The sequence below is a fragment of the Myotis brandtii genome, unplaced genomic scaffold, assembly GCF_000412655.1.
Source record: "Myotis brandtii unplaced genomic scaffold, ASM41265v1 scaffold504, whole genome shotgun sequence".
NCBI lineage: Eukaryota > Metazoa > Chordata > Mammalia > Chiroptera > Vespertilionidae > Myotis > Myotis brandtii.
The window spans coordinates 4,912,613-4,925,431 of NW_005369217.1; the positions used below are offsets into that span (position 1 = coordinate 4,912,613).

At 42.7% G+C, this 12,819-nt stretch overlaps 1 long non-coding RNA gene across 1 annotated transcript in view; it reads left to right on the top strand.

Moving 5' to 3' along the window:
* Positions 1-12,359: 12,359 nt before the first annotated feature.
* Positions 12,360-12,819, top strand: part of LOC102263853 — a 35,880-nt gene continuing 35,420 nt past the window's right edge. Inside the window, exon 1 of the long non-coding RNA XR_314212.2 lies at positions 12,360-12,421. This is a non-coding gene — a long non-coding RNA (uncharacterized LOC102263853). The remainder of the gene's footprint in view (positions 12,422-12,819) is intronic.

The following is a 12,819-nucleotide window of genomic DNA, read 5'->3' on the forward strand; positions in this document are numbered from 1 at the left end:
TCAGAAATCATGTAACAACCCGTTGTTTGGCTGATTTTTTTTTCAAACCTTGTAACTGTACATTTGTGTTCTGGTGACCCAGCCTTAGGCTACCTGACAGAGACAGAATTGAAAGAGTTGATTCAAAGAGGCAATGAGAAGGAGAATGTAGGTCCTTACAGAGTTTTGGAGTCTATAACACTTCCACAAACATTATCTCATTTAATTACCCCAAAGGCTCTGCAGATAGAGGTACTGTTATTATCCCAGGTTTTCAGATGAGATGTTATTTGAAGAAAAGTGATAGAGGTAGGATTCAGGCATAGCTGTTCAGCCTCTGAATCCTGGTCTTTTCTCACATCATATCTCTAAAATACAGCATGTGCTGGGATAAATCTTTGTCAGAATCATGTTTTCAGTTACTTAGTTTTTTTCTTATGGCATCATGTGCACGGGTCAGAATTCTAAGTGTGGGGTTCTCTAAAAGAAACCTCATGTGTGTCAGCTGTCAAGAGGGGACGACTTGCATTTTAGGAATCTGGGGAAAGTGTGGCATTTGGTAGCCTTGAATTTCTTTTTCGTTAAGGCTAGAAGTTTAGTTCTGGACTTGACCTGGAATTTATCTTACAATAGGTCACCAAGAACAACACGTTGTTATAGACAAAGCAATAGTATTGAGGCTTTAAGTTAAGCTCCAAATATTTTTAGTAGAAAGTGACTTAAAGTCACATCAACCAAAATTTAAATAGTCCCTAAAATGTGTAAGACACTGTGTAGGTGTTAATTGGTAAGGGTGAAGGGTGTACATCCTGTTTTGCTCCAAATAGTCCTGATATATGCCCTGGTGTCCTGTCTGTTTAGAGCCCCTGACTTCTTGACTCTCAAAAATTACATGGTGAACCTAGTTAGAGTAGATACAAATTCAAGAAAAACCCAGACTGTCCTCCAGGAGATTATAATCTGACGAAGGCCAGAAGGAGGGATATCAGAAAAGTGTGCCCATGCCTGTAAAAATAAAGCACAATGTTTCAATTGTTGCTTAAAAATTATGTAAAACAAATGCTTTGAGAGTTCAGAAGTACTGTATTTAGTTGGGGATAATTACAGAGGAAAAGATCACTTTATGTCATTTTCAACAGCAATGATGAGGGTTATCAAAAATGTTGCCATAGCCCTGGCAAGTTTGGCTCAGTGGTTGGAGTGTTGGCCCATGGACCAAAGGGTCCCAGGTTAGATTCCGGGTTAAGGGCATGTACCTCAATTGCAGGTTTGATCCCCAGCCGGTTGGGGTGCATGTGAGAGGCAACCAGTGGATGTGTCTCTCTCACATCGTTTCTCTCACCCCTTCTTCCCTCCCTTTCACTCTTTCTAAAAATCAATGGAAAATATCTTCCTAGGATGAAGATTAAAAAATAAAAAAAGTTGGGCTATGTGCAAAATCTACACTGGTGTAGAGAACCCAGGTGTCATTTTCCATTGAGAAAGATCTATTTTGTTCTAGATTTCAGTTTAGACCAGACAACTTGAAACTTTACATCCATCAAGGGCACTAATTGCAGAGAATTCTTAGTGTCTCAGCTATGGGTTTATATTTCTATCTAATTCTGTTTCTATTTCCTCCCACTCAGACTGATGCAGGGGTTCAAGTGATGACTAGGAAGTGTGATGCTTCTAAAGCAAGGACACAGTCTACAAAAATGCCCTTCAAAACCACTTTCCCCTCTCTGTTCTGTGGCGAGTCCCCTCTGTTCTTTCAGTGAGAATGCCTATTGGAACCGCATTGCCTTTGGTGTTAAGAATACACATTCTAGGCTGGTTTCTGCTGTGAACAGTCTTAATCTGATTTTTTAAAGCCTTCCCCTTTGTGGTTACTGCCTATATTGAATGATTAAATCTCTCCCAGTAGGGACCTGTCCCCATCTTCCACCTATTTCACAGCTGTTGCAGGAAAAATTTTTTACTGCTTCGTTAAGGTATTTATTTTTAAGAGTTTGATATTTGTTTGCGTGGGTCCTCTGGGTGACAAGAAAGAGAAGCACTAATAATGACCTTTGCCCTTCATAGAGTGGCCACGCATGATAATTTGCTCAGACAGTCCAGGTTTGTACCAGGTGTCCTGAGGTAATTAATATTAATAGCAGCCTTTTTCACTCTCAAAAGTGTCCCAATTTGGATAAGAAATTATGTGGTCCCCTATACCTTAGACTGCAGGGTTCTCAACCTTCCTAATGCCATGACCCTTTAATACAGTTCCTCATGTTGTGGTGACCCCCAACCATAAAATTATTTTCATTGCTACTTCATAACTGTAATGTTGCTACTGTTATGAATCGTAATGTAAATATCTGATATGCAGGATGTATTTAGGCGACCCCTGTGAAAGGGTCATTCGACCCCCAAAGGGGTCACGACCCACAGGTTGGGAACCGCTGCGGCTTAGAGGCTTTAAATTCAGTTAGGCACATGGGAAACACAAGCAGAAAAAGACAACTAACACAACAAAGTGATGTGTGATAAATGCCAAATAGATGATCTGTGCCGTCAATGAATAGAACCACATTTTAGAAGAAAAAGAGACTGCTGAGGACCTGGGCCATCTGCTGAACTGCTTGAAGAAGATGAGACTAAAGCTGGCTCTGGAAGAACATGCAGAATTCAAACAGGCAGTGAAGAAAGGAGACCAGGCAATAAAACCTTCACTTGAGAGACTGCTAAAATCAAAGCCAAGCATAATTTTTTTCAGGCTGAATAAGTAATTGTAAAAATGATCCCTTCCCCTCTTCCAAGTAGCCAATGTTACAGGCAAACCAGCTTGGCAGCTTGGGCAGAAAACACATTTTGATCCATTTAAATATGTGGGTGTTTTCCAAATGTTCACTCTGGTTCCCCACCGCATTGATGAGCCATTTGCTTTGCTGACATAAACACTATTTCATGGTTATGAGGGGGGTACGGGGGAGGGGAGGGAGCAGATCATGTGCCCAGCCAAGGAATCCCCAAGGCAGCCTGGAATGGCAGTTCCAAGATGAGGCATTGCACACATCAGCCATTTGCTATTTGGCTGCATATTCAACCACCCACTTGGTCCAAAGGGGTACAAGGACACTATGAGAAGAAAATGCCGAATGGGAACACATGCGTAAGGCTACAAACTCAATTTTCCAAGGCCTCTTAAGGGCGTAGTGAAAATTATCCATCAGTATTACTTAGTATTCAAAATGTCCATAATGAGTAGCATTGGGTTTAATGCTTTTGAATCAAAGGTGTGACTATTACAACCACCCATCCTGTCTTCTTTGAGCATCATTCGTTAAATTAAACACCTATGACTGTTTGATTCTTAGAATTTGATTATATCACGTAGAAGCCTGTTGCACGAAGATTCATGCAATAGGCCTTTTTTCCCCTGGCTGCTGGCACCGGTTTTCCTCCGGCACAAGGACCCAGGCCTTTGGTCCAGCTGCAGCGGAGAAGCCAAGCCTCTTCAGTCTTCAGTCTTCAGTCTTGAGTCTTGAGTCTTGAGTCTTCAGTCTTCGCTCCGCTACTGCGTATGCAAATTAACCGCCATCTTTGTTGGATTAATTTGCGTACTCATCTGATTGGCTGGTGGGTGTAGTGTAGTGACGCTAATTTGCATGTTTCTCTTTTATTAGTGAAGATGGTTTTTAGACTTTAAGGATTGAAATTTTTTATTTAAACAAAATCTTAGAGTGTTCATTTGTATGTGACAAAACTCACTAGTTACCAATCCAATATCAACTCTCTCCTTTTTATTAACAATACCCTAATTTTCATTTGGAGCAACAATATTTCCAACTTAAAACAATACAAACTAAATTTCCTTTTCCCTACAGGTGTTTAGATGACACAGATCTAGCCAAAAGACAATAATATATTAGGTGTCCAAGGAAGTTCTTCAAAGAGGTCAAATCATCTGACATGTACCTTTTTGCTATTTTCCTTTCCTTGCAGCCTGAATTATGGACATAATGGCTGGAGCTCTGGCAGCCTCCTTGAAAACATGAAGATAGAGTCATACTGTAAAGATGTGGAAACAGAAAGCCATAAGGAACTTGGGTATCTAATGATATCATGAAACTATCATCGAACCTCTGAATTTTCTACTTCTGGACTTGTTTATGTCAGACAAAAAAATTCTGTTATTTCTTTATGTTACAGTTTGAAGGTCTTTGCACTAGCAGAAAGGGGTAATTTTAACATTAAACTGTTCAACTGATAAATCTTAATCTGTTGAATGCTAACAGATACTTCTCTGGTTAAATTAAAGGCAATAGAGATCAGAGTCCTATCTACCATAATATTTGAATTATAAGATATTTATTAAACAACTTTGAGTCCAGATGGCATTTCTGGGGGCTCTAGCAATAAAATAATGGGCCATCTTTAAATTATTTAATTTTATTAGAGTCATCACCCTCTGCATTAACTGTAGAATCCTCTGTGAGGTAGAAATATTGTAGGAATATTTCTTCTCTGTTACTTTCCAGTCAGTGCTAGTAAATCTGAAGTGATCTAATATAGAACCTATTAAATAATATGACTTTCCTCAGTTTAAGCAGGGGAAAGGTGCAAAAAAATAAAAAGAATATGTTTGAGTATCTACTAATTACTTGACATTTTATTTGTATTATACCATTTAATCATCACTACAAACCGATTAGGGAGAGAGATCTTATATGTTACCCAACTCCAGCAGGCACCATTCACATAGAATACAATGACGAGAGTGCTTATTCACTGCATAGAGTTGTGCAATGTGACACCCTCAATTAGAAGACATAACTATTTTTTGTTTATTTAGCGTTCCATTCTTTGGGGAACTAACCACCTCCATAGCAGTCTTGCACCATTCGCATGGATCCATGGGCCTGACTGTTCCCCTAGCAACAGGTGTTAATTTGGTCATTTGATGCAGGTGTGGACTATCTCCTAATCTCAAAAGAATTAAGGATGTTCTTTTTAAAATATTTTTAAATTGATTTTTAGAGACAGAGGCAGAGAGAGAGAGAGAGAGAGAGAGAGAGAGAGATGAGAGGGGAACATAGATCTACTACCTGCTGCCCACCTCCCACTGGAGATTGAGCCTGCAACCCAAGCATGTGCCCTGACCTGGAATGAACTGGAAACCTCTCAGTGCACAGGTCAATGATCAACCAACTGAGCCACACTGGCCAGGGGGTTAAGGATGTTTTTGACCAAAGACATACCAATGAGAGGAGCTACTGGAACATTTTCTGGAGCTAAATGGAAAGACCTTTTTTAGATCCTCAGTTGTAGAGGCTATGTGCCCTTAAGCTGCTAGAGGCCATCTTACTACAATGTAGAAAGAACTTGCCTATAAATGGAGCTATGTAACATTATTTACAAGAGAACACAGATATAGTCCTGTTGGATACATTGAATTTTTTCGGTTATATGTGTCCATTAATATCTTTTTCTTAAAAAGCTAGTTTGATTTCTATTTCTGTCACTTGTTATAAAAGGGTTTTAACTAATGCAGGTAGCTCTCTATGAACTCTGAGAAATTGAATAACTTGTCTAAGCAGTCAGTATTGATGGAAACAGGACTCTAATATGGTAATCTTGTTCTCACCTCCATCTTCTTTTCATGACTCAATGCTGTCTCCCCAAACCAATGAAAATCAATCACAATTTATGGAAATCATGTTTATTTATTATTAGGATTTTAAAGATATATCATTTCTATAAATACAGTTTCCATGTTCCAAATATTATGCTAATTCTAACTGGTAAATTTATGAAGCAGAGTTATAACTCTTTGTTATGAAAATATTTCCATATTTACAAAGATTTAGAGCATGTTTCAATGGGACAAATCCTTTCTGAACACCTACTATGTACATGGCATTGCATTTGTTGTTAACAAGAGAACAAGAGAATAAAACAAATGGAAATAAACAGTCTAGAGAATAACATATTTTTAACTCACTGTATTCCAAGATGGAAAGTAGTAAGTGCTATAACACCAATATAAATAACATGCTATTGCAAAACGGAGTGGGTCAATAGGGGAAGTGTTACTGGAGCTAAGCAGTAAAGATCATATAGGATTAAGTGTCAGGCAATGTGAGCAGGGGATTTTAGGCCAGGGCTGTCGAATAGGACTTTTCACAAAGATGAAATGTTCCATATCTTCCCTGTGCAACATGGTAGATACTGGCCACATATGGCTATTGAGCACTTGAAATGAGGCTAATTCAATAACTGTATGGCTAATGTCTACCATATTGCACACTGCAGTTCTAGATAAGTGAACAAATAATACAAGCAATGCATAGGATAGGGAAAAAGGAAAGCACAGGATTTGCATGAAAGAGAAAAAAGTTGTCTATTCCAGCTGGAATTGTGCTTAAAGGCAATGAAGAGAGAAATGATATTTGGTAATTGACTGGGTCCAGATCATGAAAGATGTTTCACTTTTGGCACTGTTTGGGGTCAATAAGAAGCAGGTAAGACTTCCCAAACTAAGAAGTGGCCTGATCAGCCCTACGCTACAGGAGGATTAAACTGGCAGCTATGGATATATAGAGCTAGAAAGGATGCCTTATATATAGAAGCAGAGATGCCACATGTAAGGTCAGAGTGAGAGTCCAGACAGGTTAATAAAAGGCTGAAGACAAGTTAATAAAAGACAGTGACAAAGGAAATGCAGTGAAAAAGTCAGACATGAAATGCATCATGAAAACAGACAAGAGAACTAAGAATTTACTAAAAAATTAGAGAGTGAGGAAGAGAAATGCATTTTGGAGAACAAAGAATGGAAGAAAACTTACAAGAGAAATGGATTTGGTAGTACAGCTATCTGGTTTAGAGAGACATTCTGAACTGTATTTTAGATCTTTTAGGTAAAGGTGTTAGTTTAATATATCCTATCTAATAAAAGAGAAACATGGTAATTAGCGTACGACCGCTACCCTTCCCATTGGCTAATCAGGGCAATATGCAAGTTAACTGCCAGCCAAGATGGCGGTTAACTGCCAACAAAGATGGCAGCTAATTTGCATATGTAGGCACAATGCTGGGAGGCGAAAGGGAAAGGACAGAAGAAGCCCCCTGCCACTGACGGTGATCGGAAACCCAGGGGGGAGCTAAGAGCCGGGGGCAGGACTGCCTTTGCCCTGCCCCCCAGCTCTGATCAGAGAACCAGGCGCCTTTGCCGCCCCGGCCAGTGATAGCGGGAAGCAGGGGTGGAGCCAGCAATGGGAGCTGGGCAGGGACAGAGCCGGCAGGCCAGGGAGCTAGGGATCCCTTGCCCAGGCCTAAAGCCTTCGCCAAAGATGTTAGGCCTGGGCAGGGGTGGAGCCTGCAATCATGGGGAGCTGAGGGTCCCTTACACAGACCTAACGCCTTGGCCAGAGGCGTTAGGCCTGGGCAGGGGCGGAACCAGCCATCACAGTGAGCAGGGGCGGAATCAGCGATCCTGGGCAGCTGGGGGTCCCCTGCCCAGGCCTAAGGCCTCAGTCAGAGGCATTAGGTCTAGGCAGGGGCGGAGCCTGCAACCGCGGGGAGCTGAGGGTCCCCTGCCCAGGCCTAATGCCTCGGCCAGAGGCTTAGGCCTGGGCAGGGGCAGAGCGGGAGATTGCGGGGAGCTAGGGGTCCCCTGCCCGGGCCTAATGCCTTGGCCAGAGGAGTTAGGCCTGGGCAGGTGCGGAGCCTGCAATCGCCTGGAGCTGGGGGTCCCCAGCCCAGGCCTAATGCCTCGGTCAGAGGCGTTAGGCCTGGGCAGGGGCGGAACCAGCCATCACAGTGAGCAGGGGCGGAATCAGCGATCCTGGGCAGCTGGGGGTCCCCTGCCCAGGCCTAAGGCCTCAGTCAGAGGCATTAGGTCTAGGCAGGGGCGGAGCCTGCAACCGCGGGGAGCTGAGGGTCCCCTGCCCAGGCCTAATGCCTCGGCCAGAGGCTTAGGCCTGGGCAGGGGCAGAGCGGGAGATTGCGGGGAGCTAGGGGTCCCCTGCCCGGGCCTAATGCCTTGGCCAGAGGAGTTAGGCCTGGGCAGGTGCGGAGCCTGCAATCGCCTGGAGCTGGGGGTCCCCAGCCCAGGCCTAATGCCTCGGTCAGAGGCGTTAGGCCTGGGCAGGGGCGGAACCAGCCATCACAGTGAGCAGGGGCGGAATCAGCGATCCTGGGCAGCTGGGGGTCCCCTGCCCAGGCCTAAGGCCTCAGTCAGAGGCATTAGGTCTAGGCAGGGGCGGAGCCTGCAACCGCGGGGAGCTGAGGGTCCCCTGCCCAGGCCTAATGCCTCGGCCAGAGGCTTAGGCCTGGGCAGGGGCAGAGCGGGAGATTGCGGGGAGCTAGGGGTCCCCTGCCCGGGCCTAATGCCTTGGCCAGAGGAGTTAGGCCTGGGCAGGTGCGGAGCCTGCAATCGCCTGGAGCTGGGGGTCCCCAGCCCAGGCCTAATGCCTCGGTCAGAGGCGTTAGGCCTGGGCAGGGGCGGAACCAGCCATTGCGGGGAGCAGGGGCGGAGTCAGCGATCCTGGGCAGCTGGGGGTCCCCCGCCCAGGCCTAATGCCTTGGCCAGAGGCGTAAGGCCTGGGCAGGGGCAGAGCGGGAGATCACAGGAAGCTGGGGGTTCCCTGCCCAGGCCTAAGGGGCCAATCCTGCAATTGGAGGGTGATGGGGGTCAACGCCTGAGGGCTCCCAGTATGTGAGAGGGGGCAGGCTGGGCTGAGGGACACTACCCCCCCACCCAGTGCACGAATTTCGTGCACTGGGCCCCTAGTCCTATATAATAAAAGCCCAGCAACCGTTATGGTGTAATGACCAGAGTGACCAACGACCAGATGCCCAGCAGGTAGCTATGACAAGCACTGACCCAGACCTTGCTGTCCATGCCCTGATAGCCCCAAATCCCATTCACCTGCACCCCGCACCCTGACAGCAGGGAGGCAGGACCCCCATTCCTCATGGACTTGGCCATTGGTCAGCTTGCTGTCGGTGCCCTGACAGTCCGGAATCACATTCACCTGCACCCTGGACCCTGACAGCAGGGTGGTAGGAGCCCCATTCCTCACAGAATCAGCCATTGGTCCACTTGCTGTCGTTACCCTGACAGCCCAGATTCCCTTTTACCCGCAATGGGACCCTGACAGCAGAGAGGAGGGAACTGGATACCAGCACTCCAGACCCCAACAGCAGGGAGGCGGGAGCCCCATTCCTTGCAGAATTGCCCATTGGTCCACTTGCTGTTGACACCCTGACAGGCCAGATTCCCATTCACCGGCAATGGGGACCCTGACAGCAGGGAGGAGGGAACTGGATACCTGCACCCCGGACTCTGACAACAGGCTGGCAAGAGCCCCATTCCTCGTGGAATCAGCTGTTGGTCCACTTGCTGTCGGCGCCCTGACAGCCCAGATTACCGTTCATCCACACCCCGGACCCTGACAGGAGGGAGGAGGGAATATGTCTAAAGACAAACTATTGGCACAAAGTACCTCTGAAACCAAAAGAAGCCAGTGTTGGTGACAGAATGTATCTGAAGACCAACTATTGGCACAAGGTATCTCTGCAGACGAAAGAAAGTGGTGTCGTCAACAGAATATGTCTGAAGACCAACTATTGGAACAACGTACTTCTGAAGCCAAAAGAAAGCATCATTGTCAACAGAATGTATCTGAAGACCAACTATTGGCACAATGTATCTCTGCAGCTAAAAGAAGCCGGTGTCATCAACAGAATATCTCTGAAGACCAACTATTGATACAACGTACCTCTGAAGCTGAAAGAAGCAGGCATCATTGACAGAATATGTCTAAAGAACAGTCATCAACAAGTACTACCAATACTGGTAGGAACTGCCTTCACAGTGAAAATGGAGTAAATGAGGATGCAATTATAGAACATAGTTGTGGTGGAATGACTGTTACATGTCAATTTTGCCTATCACTAAATTTCTCCAATGAAAAACCATCTGATGGAAAATTTACTCAATGTTGTAGCAAAGGTAAAGTTTGTCCAAATGATATACATTTTCCAGAATACTCGGCATATTTAAAAAAATTAATGATAAATGAAGATTCTCACAGTAAAAATTCATGGAAAATATTTGTTTAATAAATAGTTCTTTTGCTTTTGCTTCAGTGGGTTCAAATATTGCATCACCATCAGGATATGGGCCATATTGTTTTAGAATACACGGACAAGTTTATCACCTTACTGGAACTTTACATCCTTCGGATGGTGTTTCTCGGAAGTTTGCTCAACTCTATATTTTAGATATGGCTGAAGCGATGAGTAAAAGGTTAGCAATGCCAGAAAGCCAGGGCTGCTCAGAAAGACTCATGATCAGCATCAACAACCTCATGCATGAAATAAGTGAATTAACAAAATCATACAAGATGCTACATGAGGTAGAAAAGGAAGCCCAATCTGAAGCAGCAGCGAAAGGTATTGCTCACACGAATGTAACAATGGTGATTAAATATGATTGTAATAGTGATCCAGGTAGATATAATTATCCCTGTATAACCGAAGTTGCCATCATATTCAGAAACGAAGATGGAGAGCCTCCTTTTGAAAGGGACTTGCTCATTCATTGTAAACCAAATACCAATAATCTGAATGCCACTAAAATGAAACAAATCAGTATCCTGTTTCCTACATTAGATGCGATGACATATCCTATTTTTTTTCCACATGGTGAAAAAGTCTGGGGAACGGATATTGCATTAAGACTCAGAGACGACAGTGTAATCGACAATAATACTAGACAAAATGTAAGGACACGAGTCACACAAATGCAGTAATATGGATTTCATCTCTCTGTGTGGGACACGTTCAATCCTATTTTAAATGCAGAAAAATTAACTCAACAGTTTATTGTTGATTCATATTAAAAAAATGGAAGCCAATCTGATAAATTTCATTCAAGCAAACCAATCTTAAGATGATAGTTGAAAAATATAGTGGTTTAATGGATTATCTCACATTTAGATGTCACACAAAGCAGTAATATGGATTTCATCTCTCTGTGTGGGACACGTTCAATCCTATTTTAAATGCAGAAAAATTAACTCAACAGTTTATTGTTGATTCATATTAAAAAAATGGAAGCCAATCTGATAAATTTCATTCAAGCAAACCAATCTTAAGATGATAGTTGAAAAATATAGTGGTTTAATGGATTATCTCACATTTAGATCTGAAAATGACAATGTGCCAATTGATAAAATGATAATACTTCCATCATCTTTTGAGGGTAGTCCCAGAAATATGCACCAGCGATATCAGGATGCTATGGCAATTGTAATGAAGTATGGCAAGCCCAATTTATTCATAACCATGACGTGCAATCCAAACTGGGCAGATATTACAAACACTTTACAATGCTGGCAAAAAGTTGAAAACAGACCTGACTTGATAGCCAGGGTTTTTAATATTAAGCTGAATGCTCTTTTAAATCATACATGTAAATTCAATTTATTTGGCAAAGTTACAGCTAAAATTCATGTCATTGATTTCAGAAACGCGGACTGCCTCATGCTCACATATTATTGATATTAGGTAGTGAATCCAAATTATGAACGGAAGATGACATTGACCGTATAGTTCAGGGCTCCTCAAACTTTTTAAACAGGGGGCCAGTTCACTGTCCCTCAGACCGTTGGAGGGCCGGACTATAGTTTAAAAAAAATCTATGAACAAATTCCTATGCACACTGCACATATCTTATTTTGAAGTAAAAAAACAAAACGGGAACAAATACAATATTTGTATTTGCCCATGGGCCGTAGTTTGAGGACCCCTGGTATAGTTAAGACAGAAATTCCAGATGAAGACCAGTGTCCTCAACTTTTTCAAATTGTAAAATCAAATATGATACATGGACCATGTAGAATACAAGATCCAAATAGTCCATGTATGGAAAACGGAAAATGTTCAAAGGGACATCCAAAAGAATTTCAAAATGTAACTGTTGGAAATATTGATGGATATCCCAAATACAAATGAAGATCTGGTAGCACGATGTCTATTGGAAATAAAGTTGTTGATAACACTTAGAGTGTCCCTTATAACCCGTACTTGTGCCTTAAATATAACTGTCATATAAATGTTGAAGTGCACATCGATTAAAAGTGTCAAATATTTATTTAAATACGTGTCTATAAAGGGCATGATTGTGCAAATATCCAAATTTCTGAAAAAAATATTATCAATCATGACGAAGTACAGGACTTCATTGACTCCAGGTATGTGAGCACTCTTGAGGCTGTTTGGAGACTTTTTGCAATGTGAATGCATGACCAATCTCATGCAATCACAAGATTAGTTACTCATTTGCCAAATGATTAGAATTTGCATTTTTATACCGATGATTTTGCTGAAGTTATAAATAGGGCTAAAAGGCATAACTCGACTTTGATGGCTTGGTTCTTATTGAATAGAGAAGACTCTGATGCAGGTAATTATTATTATTGGGAGATTCCACAACATTATGTGTTTAATAATTCTTCATGGAGAAAATGCCAAAAGGACAGGAATAAAGTATTAGGTAGACTGTTCACTGTGAGCTTTAAAGAACCAGAATGATATTACCTTAGACTTTTGCTTCTGCATGTAAAAGGTGCGGTAAGTTTTGCTGATCTGCGAACTGTAGGAGGTGTAATTTATGATACATTTCATGAAGCTGCTAAACATCGAGGATTATTAATCGACGACACTATCTGGAAAGATATGATTAATGATGTGATCATTCTTAATATGCCCAAATAACTATGGCAACTTTTTGCATATATATGTGTGTTTGGATATCTTTCTGATGCAGACAAATTATGGGATGAGAATAAATCTCATTTTATT